Source organism: Pinus tabuliformis, chromosome 3_2, assembly GCF_031772625.1.
Source record: "Pinus tabuliformis cultivar Carrire ecotype Pingquan chromosome 3_2, CPIR1, whole genome shotgun sequence".
In the NCBI taxonomy this organism is placed as follows: domain Eukaryota; kingdom Viridiplantae; phylum Streptophyta; class Pinopsida; order Pinales; family Pinaceae; genus Pinus; species Pinus tabuliformis.
The window spans coordinates 242,653,792-242,673,277 of NC_142302.1; the positions used below are offsets into that span (position 1 = coordinate 242,653,792).

The 19,486-nt window shown below is 37.8% G+C and overlaps 1 pseudogene; it reads right to left on the reverse strand.

The window, feature by feature from the left end:
- Nucleotides 1–1,942: 1,942 nt before the first annotated feature.
- On the reverse strand, nucleotides 1,943–2,978 carry LOC149180589 (threonine--tRNA ligase, chloroplastic/mitochondrial 2 pseudogene; annotated as a pseudogene).
- Nucleotides 2,979–19,486: the final 16,508 nt, after the last annotated feature.

Genomic DNA, 19,486 nt, shown 5'->3' on the forward strand with positions numbered 1-19,486 from the left:
AAGGCAGATACTGTCGGTGAAACAGCAGGGGAGTGAGAGCCAAAAAACGGGGTTTTAACCACAACAGCACAGTAAAAAATGTTGAGTCCGTGATGGTGGGTAAACCAGACCAAGGGAGGTTGAGCGCTAAGAGTCAGTGGGGGGAGGAAAGTATGGGAGCAGTCAAAACCGCGAGGTTAAGCCCCCAAGACCGCCATGGAAACTACAGCAGTCGAGCTGAACCAGGTCTTCGTCATCAGCCTCAGCCGGATAAATTGCAATGTAATGTACATTGCTACAATCTGCTCTGGTGTTGGACTTACCTTATTATTGTATATCATTGTATGTTTTACTTCATATGTATATATGACATGTTTATTGATTTGCATATTTAATATGTATATTGTTCATATATATGTGTTTCTTCATATCATGTCGATGTTGTTGATGTTTGATTTATAAAATGTATTGTGGGTGGAATGATAAATAATGTCATTAATGGCATCTCTGTTTTTAAAGTAAAGTTGTGATATATCACTCATTTAAATTTAGAGTTGTCATATAATGTTTAGCTTTAGTTTTGTGAAATCATTTAAAGTTGAGTTGTGATCATGGATATTATTATGGACATAAAAAATAATAAAAGGATAAATTAAATAAATTTAAAAAGGGTCCAACATCGTATATTGTGTTAGCGCTTGAAATTTCACCTAGGCTGAGATAGACAAATCTCAAGGCTACATCAAACCATTACACCTCGTAGCTAGCCCTACGAGGAAGGAGAAGGCTCTCTCCGGTCAGACTCAAGGTATTTTCTCAATGGGGTGAGCTGACCAATTAGGATCAAAGATATTAGGCTAGTAAACTGATGAGGAGGGTTGATTTTGGGGTTTTTAATGACGGGGTTTTTCTGGGCTGCATGGGCAAAATCACAGCTTCAAACAGAGAAATATAATGAACAACACAGGTTGACGACTGAGGCAAGGTAGGCAAGGAATTTAGCATCAAATCTAGATTTTTAAATGGGATGGCAAGACTGGTGAGGAGCTAAGGAGGGCAAATAATACTTTGAATCCTCCTTAAACAGAAGAAAACATTGAATATGAGCAAATTTATAGGAGGAGCATACAATACTATGAATTCCTACCTAAACACTTCATTTGCTCAATTAGAAATGATCATGAGGTGAATGAAACATAACAGTTTACATATGAGACAAAGGGAAAACTTATGCTAAATTAACATACCACATGAATCTCAGAAATTAGAGCTGCAAAATTTTCATTAAAAATCTCTGCAGAAAACTGTACATTGAAAGCTCTGTTCCAGCACTCAGCACTCAGAAAACTCTCCTCTCTCTAAAAATTTTTTTTTTTTTTTATACATTAAATCAACTAAAAACCAAAAAACAACAGATCGACCCCCAAAACAGGGGCGCTGTTTCAACTAAACCCATGAAAATAGAGGAGAATCCTCCATCTGCTCCTAAAGATAGAAAAGCCTTCCATTATTCCAGCGTGAAGATTTCGAATGGCCCATGAAAACTAGCTGATGATAGAAATAGGTAATCGCACTTTTGAATGCCACTTTGCAACGATTGCCACGTTACTGATATCTTTAATTCATATGCAGAAGGTTCTATAAAACAACGACTTATGTATAAACAACTCAATGCGGTTTAAAATCCTCTGATGGCCACTTAAAGATATCAACTGGGGCGTAGATCCACCTGGAGATTTAACTGAAGCTATTAATAGAAGATCGAATCTTATTTCTCTATTACGCAGGCTCCCATTGATGACACAATCCTCCCATGTTGACAACTGGCCAGCCACGCGGTCTTCACATCGCATACCACTCTGGAAGATGGCTTCTGCCAAAATGGAATGATGACCACTGAAAAGATGTTTGCCACTTTACGGAAATTGCCATATAGGGAACAGTAAGATTGAATTTTATTATGCTATAAAAAGCTTCTATTAGCTGCTGCGTTTTGAATTTTTTCTATAACCTCATTGATGGTCATGGTCCCGAGTTCTCTCCCATGTCTCGTTCGAACAGTCAGAGTTTCACTTTCAACCTCTTTTGGCCCCACAACTGCCATCAAAGGTATCTTCTGTGTTTCTGAATTCCAAATTAGTTTGCTAAGACGCTCACCAAATGATAATTCTGTTCTAATATTTGTCTCTTTCATCTTTGCCACTACCTTCCAACAATATTGAACCTGAGTGTCTGTTACAGGTACAATACGGGCTGGCACTGGAGAAAGCCACAAAGGAAAGTCACCAGCATAATGCTCTATCAATATACCAAAGAACCTTTCAAGAGATCCTAGGATGGCCCTGTGAATCATGATGGGCCGTTTTTTCTATGAATTTGAAAAATAGATCAAATCGCTGAGGCAAATTGAAATCAACCTGAACTGTCGAACACTGCCACTTTCTTCCAAGTGCATCTTCAATCTTAAGATCAATCTTTGAACCATAAAATGCACCACCTCCTTCATCAACAGAATAGTCCCACCCCTTGTCTTCAAGAGCATCTTTTAAAGCACGGGTTGCTTTCTCCCAAATAACATCACTGCCCACTGCCTTTTCAGGTTTTGTCGATAGGTTTATTTCATAATTTTTAAAATCAAACTGAGACAAGATTGCTTCTGTCAGATCTAAAACACTTCTTATTTCTTCCTTGATCTGGCTGGGCAAACAGAAGACATGTGCATCATCCTGGGTGAAACCCCTTACACGGAAAAGACCATGTAAGCTTCCTGACATGTCATATCTATATACAGTACCCAATTCCGCAACTTTAAAGGGTAAGTCCCTGTAGGAGCGCAGGCTATGCTTGTACACAAGTATATGATAGGGACAGTTCATGGGTCTAAGTTGATACTGCTCATCTTCAACATCCATTTTGACCCTGATGCCAGCAGCCTTAAGTATCTTCTCTAAGTTAGATGCTACCTCCAAGATCGCACCTCTCATCGGCGATTCTTCCATATTGGAATAATAACTACCTGAATTGGAGCCATCCTTGGTGGAAGCATCAAGCCCGTATCATCGCCATGAGTCATAAAATGCCACCCACCATGCGTGTGCTTACTGCCCAAGAAGTTTGCCATACATATTGTCGCTGTCCATTTTCATCAGTGAACTGAGTACCAAAAACACGAGAAAATTTTTGCCCAAGATTGTGACTAGTTCCAGCCTGCAAAGCCTTGCAATCAATCAATTAGAGATATACACAATGGTCCTGTATTGGCCCATCAGCAAACTGATTTGTGTAATGAATTTTCTCCTTAAACGTCACAAAAGGCCACATCAATTTACTGACAGGATTGTTCATTGTTATGGTGACCTTTTCCCCTTATTTTTATACGTGAGGGAGCAGTGCTTGATTGCTTGCATCCAATGATGGACCAAAGTATGCATCAAAAACGGTAGTCATGCCTTCTACTATACTATACTAAGCTGAATTATTTTAGAGATACCAGTAGAGGAATTGAAATTGCAGGTTTATAATTTCGTGACTCAGATGGTCTATCTCCCACCAGCAATGTATGGTAGCCCGCTGGCAGTACCTGATAAGCTGCATTGTCGACTACGCCCAAACTCTCACAAGCATTAACTTCCATTGAAACAATTTAACTGCTCTGACCCTTCACGAACACCCTCTTGAATGCTATTATACTGTGGAAACATGAACAGGTCCAGATTTTGCAACTGATACATTCACTACAGGAACATTTTAAATCACTTTCGCATAGATGAGCAGAAAAAACTGAGGACAAATCAGATACGTTGTCTACTGCCTGATCTTGCTGTGATTGTAAGGGAGGGGCACAAACATGATCTACGTTCAACACCTTATTAACTTGCTTTGCATCTGAACCTGATAATGTTTTGAATTGTGCTTTTGCAGGGATAGGAGCTTGAAGTCGCTGCCATTTGAAGAGCTGAAGAATTAATTACATAATCGAAAACACCACATTAATGATTTCTTCTTCAAAACAGGGTTTTGAAGAAGAAACAATCTCTGACATGAGACGGAGTCTAACATATTGAACAAGAAATAATATTAATGATCGTCAATGTAAAAATCATAGGCTGCATTTTTCATGGAGCATCTTTAGTCAGTGGCTAAATTTTTCATAGGTTACACGATGAGAAAAATATGACCTTAGCCACTTACAACAATGTGAATTTTGTTTTAGCACTTGTTATATAAAAAAACAGTAAGCTATAATCTATCATTGCTTGGAATATTCTTGTGGTTATAATATTAGATTACAAATATAAAAAATATGTTCACCAAACAACTTTGAATTCATACAAAATCGTAACTACATGCATTATACCTAATTTAGTTAATTAACACCATTCACAAAATATCAAAATGATAAATATACCATATATGTATTTTGTATCCATTTTGATAATCTAAAAACATTAGAGGAAATAAATACAATAAACTATGTGTGTTTGAGACAAAAATTGTAGTTCTATCATCCCATCAGTTTATATTATATAAGAAAATAAACAATTAAAAATAAGTATATTCAACTACAATAAAAGAATGATCAAACCATGTTTATAGGTTCTACAATTATTAACAATAATCAACCATTATTTTTAACTATAGTAGACCAACCATAACCCCTTAATGTTGCATTGTAACAAAATTTTGGATTCAACCCATTATTGATAATATAAAAAACATTAAACTAAATAAGCAGATTAAGTTATGTGCTTCAAAGACAAAATAATCTATTTAAATCATAACATCATTTAAAAATATTATAGAATACCACAATCAATTAAAAACAAGTATAGTCAACCATGTCTACATGGTATACAATAGTTAATAAATTACTAAATTTAGCAGACCAACCATAACTTATTAATGCCACATTCTTACAATATTTTGAATTGAACATCTAATTGATATAGTCTAGAAACATTAAACCAAACAAGTAGAAAAATTATATGCTCTAAGAGAAAATGCTCAATTTAAATTACATACGACTATAATCAATTAAAAACGGCTATAATTGAAACGTTTGATGTATGTCGAGTCAGCCAACTAAACTCAACAGTGTTTAACAAAAATTAACACATTTGTCATAGTAAACCAAAGTGATCAACAACAACCCACAAAACGCAACCAAGATCAATTATAGTCAAACAAAAGCATTAATATAGTGAAAAAGTGATTGACTATCAACAACAACCAACTCTAACCATAGCCAAACCATAATAAGCTATTATTATGTATAATCAAGCGAAATCAAGCATACCGAACTAAAGTCAATAAGTGTGAACAAAATTAGGTCTACCAAAATAAAGCATAGAAACCCAAATAGCTAACCAATAGTAACACATAGTCAACAAAGGTTAGCAAATTTCCAAGCATAATATAAACTCATTAATAAATACAAGCAAACAAGGTCCACCATCACCACAAGTAATTGATAGTCATCATAGGCAAGAAAAGTCATCTTTGGGAGACACCACATCATAATACGACAAAAAAAATGTTGAATTATTAATTCATATTTATGTGTAACATTTCACAATGATTATGTCACAATATGGTGTAACTATTGAGGAATGTAGCAATTAAACATAGTCAACTAAGATCATTGTTGCAAAATGATAACCATTGAGTAATATTGCAATCCAACATAACCCTTCAAGAGCATCACATTATGACATAAGTCATGCATTGTCTTTTCTACTTAAGCATCTGATGGACCAAATGCATGACCTAGTAAAGGATGGCCTTCAAACATGCTCAAAAATAGTTGACAAATATCAAACATAATTAACCATAGTCAAACATTGCAAACTATATAAAACTATGGTTGGCCAAAGTTAACCATTGTAATATGCATAACAATAGTCAACTATAGTCACTTATATTTAAACATAGTCAACCATCCTTGAAGATGGTCGACCATAGTCAACCATAATTAAGCATAGCTAAGTGTAGTTAACAATAGCCAAATTTATTCATCGATGGTTAAGTCATTGTTAATTATAGTCAAACAAAGTGAACCTTTGAAAACCAACATCAAACATGGTGAGAAAATAAAAATAGGATGAGAAAAAGACAACCTTAAACACCTAAACAATCTGAACTTGGTTTTGACACTTGTTTAATTAATTCCAAAGTTCTTTAAAATTCTTATAGGTATAATATAACATTCCAATCATCTATCCACATTAATTTTACAAATCCTAGTTACATGGACACATTATATAAAAGATAAATTAAAAGTTATTTTTAAAATCAAATAAAAAACTAGTGAGCATTACAAATTGCACCAAAAATAATATCATTGTAGTCAATATCTAAAAGCATCACAATAATAGTGTTTTATCTAAAGATAAATTTTGTCTACTAAATTAAAACTCCATCTAGTGGGTTTCCAAAAAATCATAAATTGGCATCTTCAAATGTCGAAACAAACATATCCATGTCACTCTTTGTTTCCATCACCTTGATTATCTTCCTTGTTTTGTCTTATAACATTATTGTTCTCGGGGGAGGCAAGAGTGTTGAGAATTTAGGGAGGGCATGTTTTATTTCAAAATTCTCTTACTTGATTACTACTTGTGTACATCTTATTATCTTAGTTCCTTATTACAGTGTGTGTTCCATACATCAAATAGCAACCAAATCAATAAGACAATGACACAATGTTTAGGCTTTCAAGTCAGGGGTAAAACCTCTCCTCTTGAGAGGAAATCCCTTCAATCTCTTCTTATAGATGCTGAGTTAATTAATACCAAGACCCTTGATAAAATTACTTAACTCAATATTACCTCCAAGATGCTTGTCACTATCCCCTGCATTGTTCGGCCTTCAAACCACAGTCTTTGATCTTCGCACTTGTCTTTATGTCACTGTACACCTTCATATTTTGGTCTCCTTATACCTTCGTTGTCTTGTTACAGTCCTCGACTTCTCTTCCTCGGCTACCACAGTTCTTCGCTCCACCATGATAGTCCTTTGCTTTCATTACACTGTCTTGTGATAATCATTTTCTTCTTCGCTATGATGATCACGAGACAGTCTTCCACCAAGAGCGTTTAAATATATATGTATACTTCACCGAGAGTTATATGTCACCTTTGTTCACTGTATTGCATTCTCACTTCTTCGTTGTATACTCAGAGATGATCTGAAGACTTGTTTCTTGTAATGTGAAGTCACTTCTTATATATAGAGACCAACGTTGGTATGGTAGGCTGACATGAGAACCTTTGAGTTGAGTCGTCATTTCATATAAGGAGATCACTGTCTTATTTTAGCCGACTTGCAAGGGGAATAGTGACATTCATTTTGGAGCGTAGATATTTGACATCATGACTTCTATAATACTTATGTTAAGATAATAAATCCTAAAGACATCAAGAAGAAGTCTTTGACCTATGGTAAACACATCTTGCTCATGAAACCCATGATGCAAGGAATAATAATTCATTTGTTTCATCTCTTACATAATATTATAATTACAAGTCATAATGAAAACCGAACCTAGTTACATTTCCTTCAATAAGGAGCGGGAGGGGTCATTTACAACCCTGAAGGAGAAACAATGACAAAATTTGCTTAGGTCTTAGGATGGACAACAAACAATCAATTAGAGGCTCTAGAATTATGGTAGGGATTGAGAATATCCTTAACAAAAGGAATTCGCCAGCTCACTGTCTTTAGAGATTCCATGATAACAATCCAAAAATTCTATCATCCCAAGAGATCTCTAGGGGAATATCTGACTCCACCAATAACAAGAATATGGATGAAAACCCAAAAATTCAAATCCATCATATTTTATCATATTAAAAGGGGAAATAACACCATTGTCGATGAACAAGCCAATAAGGGAACTAGCTTGGAAGAGGGGACTATTACCCTAGACGAAGGCACTACCTACATAAGTTATATCCCATGATTGACAAGTTGTCATCAATCGGGACATTAAAGGCAATTAAAAGTTGGAACAAGTGAATCATCTTGAGCATAAAAATATTTACTAAGGTCTCTAACATTAGATTAATTACAAGACATGTGGTTCGCGTGTCGAGCAAGTAGATGCATTGGAAAGAGCCTTACAAATGGGAATGAAAAAGAATGGATTCCATGTTGAATAAAAATCGTAAATCTTATTAATATCACAATGTCAAGTTCGCAAGCTAGTACTCCTTGAATATCAATCCATCTCAGTATGATTGCACTCAGAAGTGGGGTGAAGGTCTTTCTGCAGGGATAATGTGGTTCATCGATCAAAAAATTGGCCAGGGGCATGAAATTTGAAGCGATGACCATTGGGGCGATGGGAGAATGAACTGGGCAATATAAAATATGTATATTCCTCCTGAGTTACACAATGATTTATGTTAAAGCCGCAGTGTCTAGTAATATGGCCTCTCTGAGTCAAGAAAGTAGTGGAAATGGCAAAGGGGATCACTTGTTGACTATAATGTGTTGGAAATAATACTGAGAGGGGGGTGAATCAGTATTATCTAATTCTTTTAATAAATCTTCTTTATTTGTTCTTTGAATTATTTTTGCATGTCAGTACCATAAAATAATGAGCATGAACAAAAGAAAACAGATAGTCACACCAAAGAACACAAGATGTAAGGTGGAAACCCAATGTGGGTGAAAACCACCTGCTGCAATATGTCTCTATCTTCTTTCAAATTAGAAACTCCTTTTACAATGGTTTTGTACTGGTGCAGTCCTTTACCAGTACGCAGGCTGCAACCTGCAGAGAGCTACAACTCTCTCTCTCGTTTTCCAGTCTCTCCTGGAAGGGAGCTACAACCCCCTACTTCTTTTCTTACAAGGACCACTTTTCATAAATTTTCAAACTGGATCCATAAGCATCAAATAATCATCAAGTATAAGAGAATCACCCAGTCAACTGTAGTAACAAGATCAACAATAATAGAACCAAACCCAGAACACAACAATGATAAACAAAGATTTTAAGAGAAGTAAGCACCCTGCTCAACTGCTCGCCTACTTACGTAAGCACCCTGCTCAACTGTTGGCCTGCTTACAGTACTCACCCTGCTCAACTGCTTGCCTGCTTACAGTACGCACCCTGCTCAACTGCTAGCCTGCTTATGTACGCACCCTGCTCAACTGCTAGCATGTGTACCTCGCTCTGAGTCCATTGAACTGCCTGCGGACCTCCGCACCTGCAACCCTTCTGTGCCTGCGTATGTACGCACCTGAAACGCTTCGTTCCTGCGTATGTACGCACTTTTCTTTCACTGTACCTGCGTACCTTCGGGCATAGATGAATTCAAGATTTCAGAAATAACCCAGACAGTCAGATCTACAGATCTGAACATGCGCCGAAGAGATCTCAATCCATCAGTAGATTTGCCTTATTTAGATCTAGACATACTCCCAAGAGAGATCATAATATGTCAGATCTATCCCTCATAAGATATTCAACCCAAAACATGCTCAAGCCAAATGATCTCCTTTGCTTTATATAGGAAAGCTCTTCCTTAAATCATGGATCAATACCACGAGCCGACACCATAATAACACAATACCGTCGGCTAAATACCAAGAGTAAAACATAAGAAAACCCCACATGTGAATTTCTTTGCCTTGAAATTTGTGCACTGGGGGTACGCACCTCCTGAACGGGATAACTGCGGGTATGTACGCACTTTATGTAACACTGACCTGTGTGTACGCACCTTATGCAAGGTGTACCTGCGTACCCCTTATTTTCTTCAATATTTGATAGTTGATCATCAATCTCTGCTGCTGACTTGAAGTACTGTGATCTATCACCTGAATGGGTTGCCATCAAGGACAACACTTTAGCCATAATGCCAACAATCTCCCCCTTTGGACTTGATGGCAACCTCAAAGCTTCAGCTTCATTCTCCCCCTTTGACATCAAGGGCAAAGGGTTATGCTCCCCCTAAGAACATGCTCCCCCTGAATATGAACCAGATTTGCAACGAAGAACCATAATCCACCATGAAAGAGATAGAGACATATTGCAGCTACTTCCAAGATCTCCTTCTGCACATCCTCCATAATGCCAACAATGCATTATATGCTCCCCCTGAACCTGTACCATCAATCAGAAGAGGTTCAACAATAAGATGATGCATCAACAACCCCCAGCTTTTGCCTGTGGTATTCAAAAGTGTCCCTCGGCAATGGTTTGGTGAGAATATCAGCAACTTGTTCCTTAGAAGGAACATACTCCAACTTGACCTTCTGTTCAAGCACTTGTTCCCGGAGAAAATGATACTTGATTGGTATGTGCTTGGTTTTTGAATGCATTACAGGATTCTTTGAGATGCTGATTGTACTTGTGTTATCACATAAGATGGGGATTGGTGGTGTACAAGTGATTTGAAAATCCTGCAAAGTCTGCATCATCCAAAGGAGTTGGGTGCAACAAGATGCAGCAGCAACATATTCCGCTTCAGCTGTAGACAAGGCAATCGAACTCTGTTTCTTGCTGAACCAAGATACCAGTCTGGAACCCATAAAGAACGCACCACCACTTGTGCTTTTCCTATCATCCACGCTTCCGGCCCAATCTGCATATGTATAAGCATGAAGTGTAAGATCTGTATCTCTAGGATACCATAAGCCATAATTTTGAGTCCCTTGAAGATATTTGAAAATTCTCTTCACTGCCTGAAGATGAGTCTCCTTCGGATTTGCCTGAAATCTTCCAACTATTCCAACTGCATGCATGATGTCTGGTCGGGTACCTGTCAAATAAAGTAAACTTCCAATCATAGATCTGTAGGTTGGTTGATGTACTGCTGCAGATTCATCATTTGCACTGAGGCTACATCCTGTGACCATGGGTGTACATACTGGTTTTGCATCTTCCATACCATATTTCTTCAAAATCTGTTTGAGATACTTGGTTTGAGATAAAAAGATTCCTCCTTCTTTTTGTTGGATTTGCAAACCAAGGAAATATGTCAGTTCTCCTAGCAAGGACATTTCAAATTCTTTCTGCATGACCGAGGCAAAGCTTTGACTCATAGCTTCTTCATTGCTCCCAAAAATAATGTCATCTACATACACAACAAGTATTAGCAATTTGTCATTTTCAACTTTTATATAAAGATTGCTATCTGTTGATCCTTTTGAAAAGCCTTGTTGATGAAGATATTTGTCCAAACGGTAGTACCAAGCCCTTGGAGCTTGTTTGAGACCATAGAGAGCCTTTTTCAATCTGCATACAAGATTTGGATCATTTCCAAGAATGAACCCATCTGGTTGTTCAATTTACACTTCTTCTTCCAAGTCTCCATTCAGAAAGGCTGATTTCACGTCCATTTGAAATACTTTGAAGTTTTGAAAACTTGAGAGAGCAAGGAACATTCGGATGGCCTCAAGTCTTGCAACAGGAGCAAAGGTTTCTTCAAAGTCTATTCCTTCTTGCTGCGCATACCCTTTACAGACAAGTCTGGCTTTGTTTCTAATTACTTCTCCATTTTCATTCAATTTGTTTTTGAAGACCCATTTTGTCCCGATAACATTCTTATCTTTTGGTCTAGGAACCAGCTCCCAAGTGTTGTTCTTTTCGATCTGCTCAAGTTCTTCATCCATTTCTTTCACCCAACATTCATCTTTCAATGCCTCTTTCACATTTTGTGGTTCAGTAGAGGAGAGTAATGCAAATAGCTTGACGCTTCTGCAACTGTTCTTCTTGTTTGTACACCTGCTTCTTTCTGCCCCATAATCTGAGATTCTGGATGGTTCTTCTGAACATATCTGGATGGATTCTTTTCTTCTATTCTTGTTTTCTCCTCAGGTTCTTCTTGAGGTTCTTCTTGAGGTTCTTCTTCTTCATCATTATGTCGTTGGGGGTAGCCTTCATCTTCTTCGATGTCTTCATGATGTACTTGCCTAGGAATGTATCCCTTCTCATCAACCACTACATCAATGCTGTCAACAATTCTGCCAAGTCTTTTATTGTAGCATTTGTATGCTTTGCTATGTGGAGAGTAACCAAGAAGAATACCTTCATCTGCTCTAGGTTCAAGTTTGCCAAGCTGCTCATCAGTATTCTTGATATAGCATTTGCTCCCAAAGATTTTGAAGTGCTTTACTGAAGGAGTCCTACCACTCTAGAGCTCATGAGGAGTTTGAGTGTTGTTCACCCGGACATTTGTTTTGTTGAGAATAACAACTGCAGCATGTGCAGCTTCACCCCAGAAAGTTGCGGGAGTTCCTGACTCATCAAGCATAGCACGAGCCATTTGTTGGACTGTTCTGTTCATTCTTTCCACAACTCCATTTTGCTGAGGAGTTCTTGCTGTAGAGAATTCTCTTCTTATCCCATGTTCTTCACAGAAATCGAAAAATTCATTTGAAGTAAATTCCCCACCTCTGTCAGATCTGAGGCACTTAATTTTGTGACCTGATTCATTTTCAACCAAGGCTTTGAAGGATTTGAATTTTTCGAATGCTTCATCTTTGTGCTTCATAAGTCCTAACCAGACAAACCTGGAGAAATCGTCAATGAATAATATCAAATATTCTTCTCCTCAAGGTGTTCTTTTCCTAAAAGGACCGCATGTATCTGTATGTACTAGCTCAAGTGGCATGCTAGCTGATCCTTCTTTCTCTAGAAAGTTAGTTCTGGTTTGTTTTCCAAACTGACATGATTTGCATATGGTGTTGTCAGGAATTTTGATATCTGGAAGATCGCGAACTGCCTGATATTTGCATGCTTTCCTTATTTGTGAAAAGCTTAGATGTCCCAACCTTCGATGCCATAACCAGTGCTCATCATCCTTGCTCAGATAGCATTGTTGTTGTCCTTCTTCAAATATGTACAGATTATTTGGAGTTATTTTGCCTTTGATCACTGTTTTACCTGTATCAAGATCACGAACAAGACATCCATTTGATCTTAATATAACCTCGGTTCTTTGATCACACATTTGGCTGACACTTAGAAGATTATGCTTCAATCCATCAACATACAAAACATTTCCAGCCTTGACCTTTTCTTTTAACTGAGCAATGCCTTTTCCTTTTATAGTTGCAGGAGTATCATTTCCAAAAGAGACTTTCTTTCCCTTTTCTAGAGTAGAATAAGACTCAAGTTTTTCTTTATCACCTGTCATATGCTTCGAACATCCACTGTCAATGTACCATAGATTTTCCTGTCCCTCTGCATAAAATGCTATCCCACATCTTTCTGTTTGAGGTTCCTTTATTCTCCATGTTTTGGTGCTTGAGGCTTGTTCCTTTTTCTGCTAAAACCTGCTCCTGCATTCAGAGTCTTCATGACCAAATTTATTGCAAATAGAACATTCAACTTCATTTTCAAGAACCGAAAAGTTGTTATAGGTCCTTTTTGTAATCCCCGTCATACTTCTTTGTTTTTGAGCTTCCCTAGTCATGATCGTTTTATATGCAACACATTGAGCTGCTTTGTGACCAAAGTTATGGCAAGAAAAGCATTGTCCATTGAAGAAACTTCTGCGGTTATCGAATCTACCAGCCAATTGATTGTAATTTCTATTGTCATCTATTCTTGAACCAAATTGAGAAGATTTTACCTGTGGCTGGTTGTAGCTTTTGTTCACCCTTAAGATGGATTGCCCTTGATAGTTTATGTTTGTAATTCATCCCTGCTTTACCTGATTATCTTCATTGTGCTTTTGCTCATTTCTTCTTGCTGCATCAAGATAACTTTTTGAGGTGGATGCTTGAGAAGTTTCTCCATTATAGCCCAGACCTGTCTTGTTTAGTGGAGACCGCTGCACATTGATAATCTCATCCAAAGTTTCAGATCCTTTGACAAACTTGAGATTAATAGCTTTTGTTTTCTCAATCTCTTTTCTAAGACCAACAATTTCACCTTCTAATTTTTCAAGATGTTTTTCCTTTTCATCAATTTGAAATTGTAGAGTATCAATGATCATGTTCTTTTCTTCTATACATCTCTTAAGTCTAGTAATTTCATCATAAAGGTTATCCACATCTATAGCATCCATATAATCATCATCTTCAAATGCCATTAACAACTTATATTCATTACCTTGTTCATCTTCATCACTGTTTGATAGACCATCACTATCTTCATGAGTGTAGTAGCTTTTCTTATTTGCATTCTGTTTCTTGTTCCATCTAGCAGGTTCCTTTCCTTTATCCTTATAAGGACATTTTGCAGCATAATGACCTACTCTTCCACAAGCAAAGCATTTAAAAGGTAACTTACCTCTGAACCTTCCAGAACCCCTTTGAAGATTTCTGACAAAATTTGATTCTTCTTCCTCTTCTTCTGGGACGTGGCTCGCTTCATAATAATCTCCTTTGCCTGATGCCTTGAAAGCAGCTTCTCTTCTGTCTGATGGACCTCCCTTTCTCATTTCATAAGCAGTTAGAATTCCATGTAGTTGAGACATAGTAAGAATTCGTAGATTTTCCTTTTCTTCTATTGCAGATACTTTAGATTCAAACTTGGGGGACAATGATCTTAGAACTTTTTCAACCACAATAGCCTCTTTTATTTCTTCACCCAAATTTTTCATACAGTTAACAATCTCATCTACCCGAAGAAAATAGTTAGCCACACTTTCATCATTATACATTTTGAGAGTCTCATACTGAATTCTGAGAGTTTGAAGTTTAGCACGCTTTACCTGTTCATCTCCTTCATAGCTCGTGACAATTTTTTCCCATATCTCTTTTGCGGATTTATAGTGCATTACCTTCATGAATTCTGATTGAGATATACATCCTAATAGAGTACTGACTGCTTTCGCATTTGTTTCATACTTCTTTTTCTCGGCTGCATCTGTAGGAGTAGCTGAAGGAAAAGCGTAGCCTGTCTCTATGATGTCCCAAACTTCTGTACCAAGAGATTGAAGATAGGCAGTAACTCTTACCTTCCAATAATTGAAGTTTGTCCCATCAAAAACCGGTGGCCTGATTGATGCTTCTCTCTCATAGTTGCTCATGATGAACGATCTACCTTCAAGCGATCAAGCTTCTCTGAAGGACCTGCTCTAATACCAATTGTTGGAAATAATACTGAGAGGGGGGGTGAATCAGTATTATCTAATTCTTTTAATAAATCTTCTTTATTTGTTCTTTGAATTATTTTTGCATGTCAGTACCATAAAATAATGAGCATGAACAAAAGAAAACAGATAGCTTCACCAGAAGCAAAGCAGATCATTGTGTGTATTTTAAATTAATTGGTGACCGTGTTATTTATCTGGTCTTGTATGTGGATGATATGTTGCTGGTTGGAAATGACAAAGAAATTATCCAGGATTTGAAGACCCATTTGTCCTCCAAATTTGACATGGAAGATCTTGGTGCTGCAAACTATATTTTGGGCATGGAAATTAAAAGAGATCGGACAAAGAGGAAGCTCTAGTTAAACCAGAGGAATTATGTCGAGACAATATTGCAGAGGTTTAATATGCAGGATAGTAAATCACTGAAGGTTCCTATTCCTGTAGGTGTAAAGTTATTTATTGAACAGTGTCCTAGGACACAAGAAGAGGAAGAGGACATGTCCTGTGTTCCATATGCAAGTGCAGTCAATAGCCTGATGTATGCGATGGTTTGTACTAGACCAAACATTGCACATGCAGTGGGAGTATTGAACAAGTTTATGTCAAAACCAGGGAAGGAGCATTGGACAGCAGTGAAGTGGGTTTTTAGGTATTTGCGTGGCACTAGTGATTATGGTTTGAGGAAGACCAGGATTGGACAGAGTGTTGGATATTCGTGGCTTTGCTGATGCAGACTGGGCTGGAGATCTAGATCAGAGAAGATCTACAAGTGGGTATGTGTTTAACCTATTTGGAGGTGCAGTCAGTTGGATGAGTAAGAAACAATCTGTAGTGGCACTATCAACTATAGAAGCAGAATACATGGAAACCACTCATGCAAGCAAGGAAGCGGTTTGGTTGCAGACATTGTGTTCAAGTATGGGGTTATTGCAGGGAGCTATACGGATAGATTGTGACCGCCAAAGTGCAATTTTATTGGCAAATAACCCTACATATCATTCAAAGACAAAGCACATTGATGTTCAGTATCAATTTGTGAGGGATATGATAGAAGACAAAAAGGTGTTTCTGGTGAAGGTGGACACTTTGAAGAATACTACAGATGCATTGACAAAATTTGTGAGCTCTGAGAAGTTCTCTTGGTGTAGAGAAACAATGGGCGTTGCAGGGCTAGATAAATGACTAAGCTCTCTTGTGGCCCCCTATGGAAAGAAAATAACAAGTGGGAGAATGTTGGGTTGTGTTATATTCTTTCCACGACTAGCCCATGTAGTTAACTGGGGGGTTAGAAGGGGGGCGGAGCCCCCCCTTCGTTGCGCTGATTGCGTAGCGAGGGGAGTCACAAGGGGTTTGAGGGGTGCAGGTAACCCCACTCTATGGGGTCTGGGGCAGCACCCCGGAAAATTTTGGTTTTGGACCCTATGTTAGGTTGGGCGGACCTACCTATGGTTTTGTGCATGATTTTTGCACATGGTTTTGGATGTGATGGTTTTTGGTCCATGGTTTTGGACGCAATGGTTTTCGGTCCATGGTATTGGATGCTTTGGCATGTATAAATATGTATTGTAACATTGAAAGGAACATAATGAAAAATCAAGCTGGTAGTCCCGGTTTTGGGATCCAGGGGAAAATCTCTGTGTATATGTGTTTTATGTGTTATGCTCTCGCATTGTTTATTTTCTGTGTTTTTAGAATTCGTATGCAGGTAATTTCTGTACAGGGTTAAAACCTACAATGGAAAACACATAATCACTTTTACAAACATTTCTCAACATGTGATTTAGAAAAAGTGGTCGTGACAAACTATTATCTCTAATAAAACGAAATCTCACTCATGAAAGTGAATGGGTCATCATCTTAGAGCTGATTTGCTTGTTGAAAAGCTCCTTTACTGGCTCATGTACATGTGCTTTATGGTCCTTTAGTCATTTCTCTAGATGGAGCTCCCAACATGTGGCTCTTTCATGTCCACCTCTGTTGAAATGGTTGCAAAAAGTCTTCTTCCTACAGACCTGCTTGACCTTCTTCCTTCCCTAATGTGAAGAGGGCCTTTCACATCTTGTCCTCATTCTTTCTACCATTATTTTCCAACACTTGGCAACAACATGGTTATACAAGCCACACAAACTACATGGTTTTCTATGCCACAAGTCCTGGTCATCATTAATCTTCTTGTAATCAAAATGAACATTAGCATACTGAGACTTCTTATACCTTGCTTGGTTGTCTTTGCTACAAATCTGACGAGAAGATCTTGCCTTAGCTCTTCCTCTATAATGTGCACTGTCATGAGAGGATTGTGATGTGTTCCCATCATCCACTTTCCTCGACGGTTTTGAAAATGGCTTGGAAGCTTCTACTACCTTTGAACACTCTCCTTCAATGTATCCCAATCCCACAATTCGAGGTCTTTGTAAAAGCTCCAATGGCTAAGCCATTTCTTGGCCATTAACACCAAGCCCTCCTCCTTTATATCCCATCTTGGTAAGGAGACTCATGTCGGTCCCTGAAATGGGTACCTCAAGGCTTCCAACATAAATAACATCATGTGAAAACAAAACTAAAGAACTACCAACATTATCTACCTCAGATGTTGACCTTGGAACAAGTGATGATGGATTCACTAAGCCTTCATTGCACTTCAACTTTTCCAAGGCCTCTTCTATGTCTCGTGATTGAATTTGTAATCTCTGCTTCTCCTCTTCTACTTCTTGTCAAAGTCTTCTCAATTCAACATTCTCCGCTTGAAGGATTTCATTGATCTCTTCTTTTAAATGTTGAGAAGAAGACGAAGATGAAGTATATTCACTTGAAGATAGAGATTAAGCATCATCCTCTGCTCTCTCTCTCTGTTTTCCCTCGTTTTCTATTTTCTCCTCATAATTTGCATACATTATATGTACCATGCAGGCCATCCTGAGGAGGTCCTCGTATAGATCTTTGTGATCCTCCATTTTCCTTCTTGTTGCACATTCAATCTTTGGTTATCATTCACACTCGCAAGTCACATAAACGTCGCTCTGATACCAAACTTGATCTGGATTTTCTCAGCTACCGGAATTAACCAAGATCTTTTACTTTTGTGATATTAGCATAATTTGATGTGAAAGAGTATGAAAAACCACATGTGCATACTTTAAAGAAGAGGAAACATAAAGGCAACCATCAAATCAAAGAACAAACACAACTTGATAACGAAGTTCACCCAATGTGGGTTACGTCTCCGGACCCGGTGTCAAGAGTGGGGAGGTTGCTTCATTAATTGTTGCAAGATGCTGATGAGTACATGATGCATTCTTTATCAATACAAGGAAGAACTTCCTCAACTAAAGTGGCATGTCTCTCCACAAACGTTCTTCTATAAGAACTCTCACTCAAATAAGCTCTCCTTTAGCATAACTAAATATCAAAACTCTCACATGAAGTGGCATACAAGGATCCTCCAACATAGTAGAAAATAAGGATCTCAACATCAAAGCATCATCTCAACATAAAGCAAAAGAAGACATGGCATCAGTGCATCATATACCTCCACTTCCAAGGATGGCCTAAAAATGCACACCTCTATTGAATAAACAGACTACACATTTAAATTCCTAGGGGAAAATCGTGAAATCTGACTGTAAACTTGACCCCTTTCTGACTCAGCCAAATTTGGGCACCCCGGGAATCTCGAAGATTCCTTAAAGATTCTCTTCTACGGGTTGACTTAAATTTGGCTGCTTAGATGAAGAAACTAATCACACCATCACTTTCCTTGCAGAAAATTGAGAAAAATGAGTATAAAGTCAGCCTAGTTCTGAAATTGTCATTTTCGGGCCTCTAGGGAATCTTAAAGATTCTTCAAGATTCCACAAAGATTCTTTTCTGCAAGTTAACTGAAATTTTGTTGCTCATATAAGGAAATTGATTACACCGTCAGACTCCTTGTGAAAAAGCTAAGAAAAATGATTATAAATTCGGCATACTTCTGTCACCTTCAAAAATTGGCCTCTAGGGAATCTTTTAGATTCCATGCAGATTCCTACGTCATGGTTCCACCTTCATGGTTTCACCCTCAACATTATATCTCTGGGAAATCCACTAATCATATTAGAAAATCATCCGCACCATCAGACTCCTAGCAAAATTCTCATTCATTTGAGTATAAACTTGACATAATTCTGACACTGCGAAAATTTGGTCCCAAAAGGATCTTTTAGATTCCTTGCATATTCCTTGTGTCAGGTTTCCACTCCTCAGTTTATGTGCACTCTCACAGTTCCAGTTCTCCTTGGTTTACGTGCTCAGTTCTCTCTTCTCCATTGGTTGAATGGAATTTTTTTTTGTTTATATATAGATTTTTGACATTAATAACAAGGCTAGCCTTATTGGCGTCCTTGTTGGTGAAGGTATAAACAAACACTGTGGTTGGAGTGGGCTAGGCTCCAACTCCACGGCCCACCTAT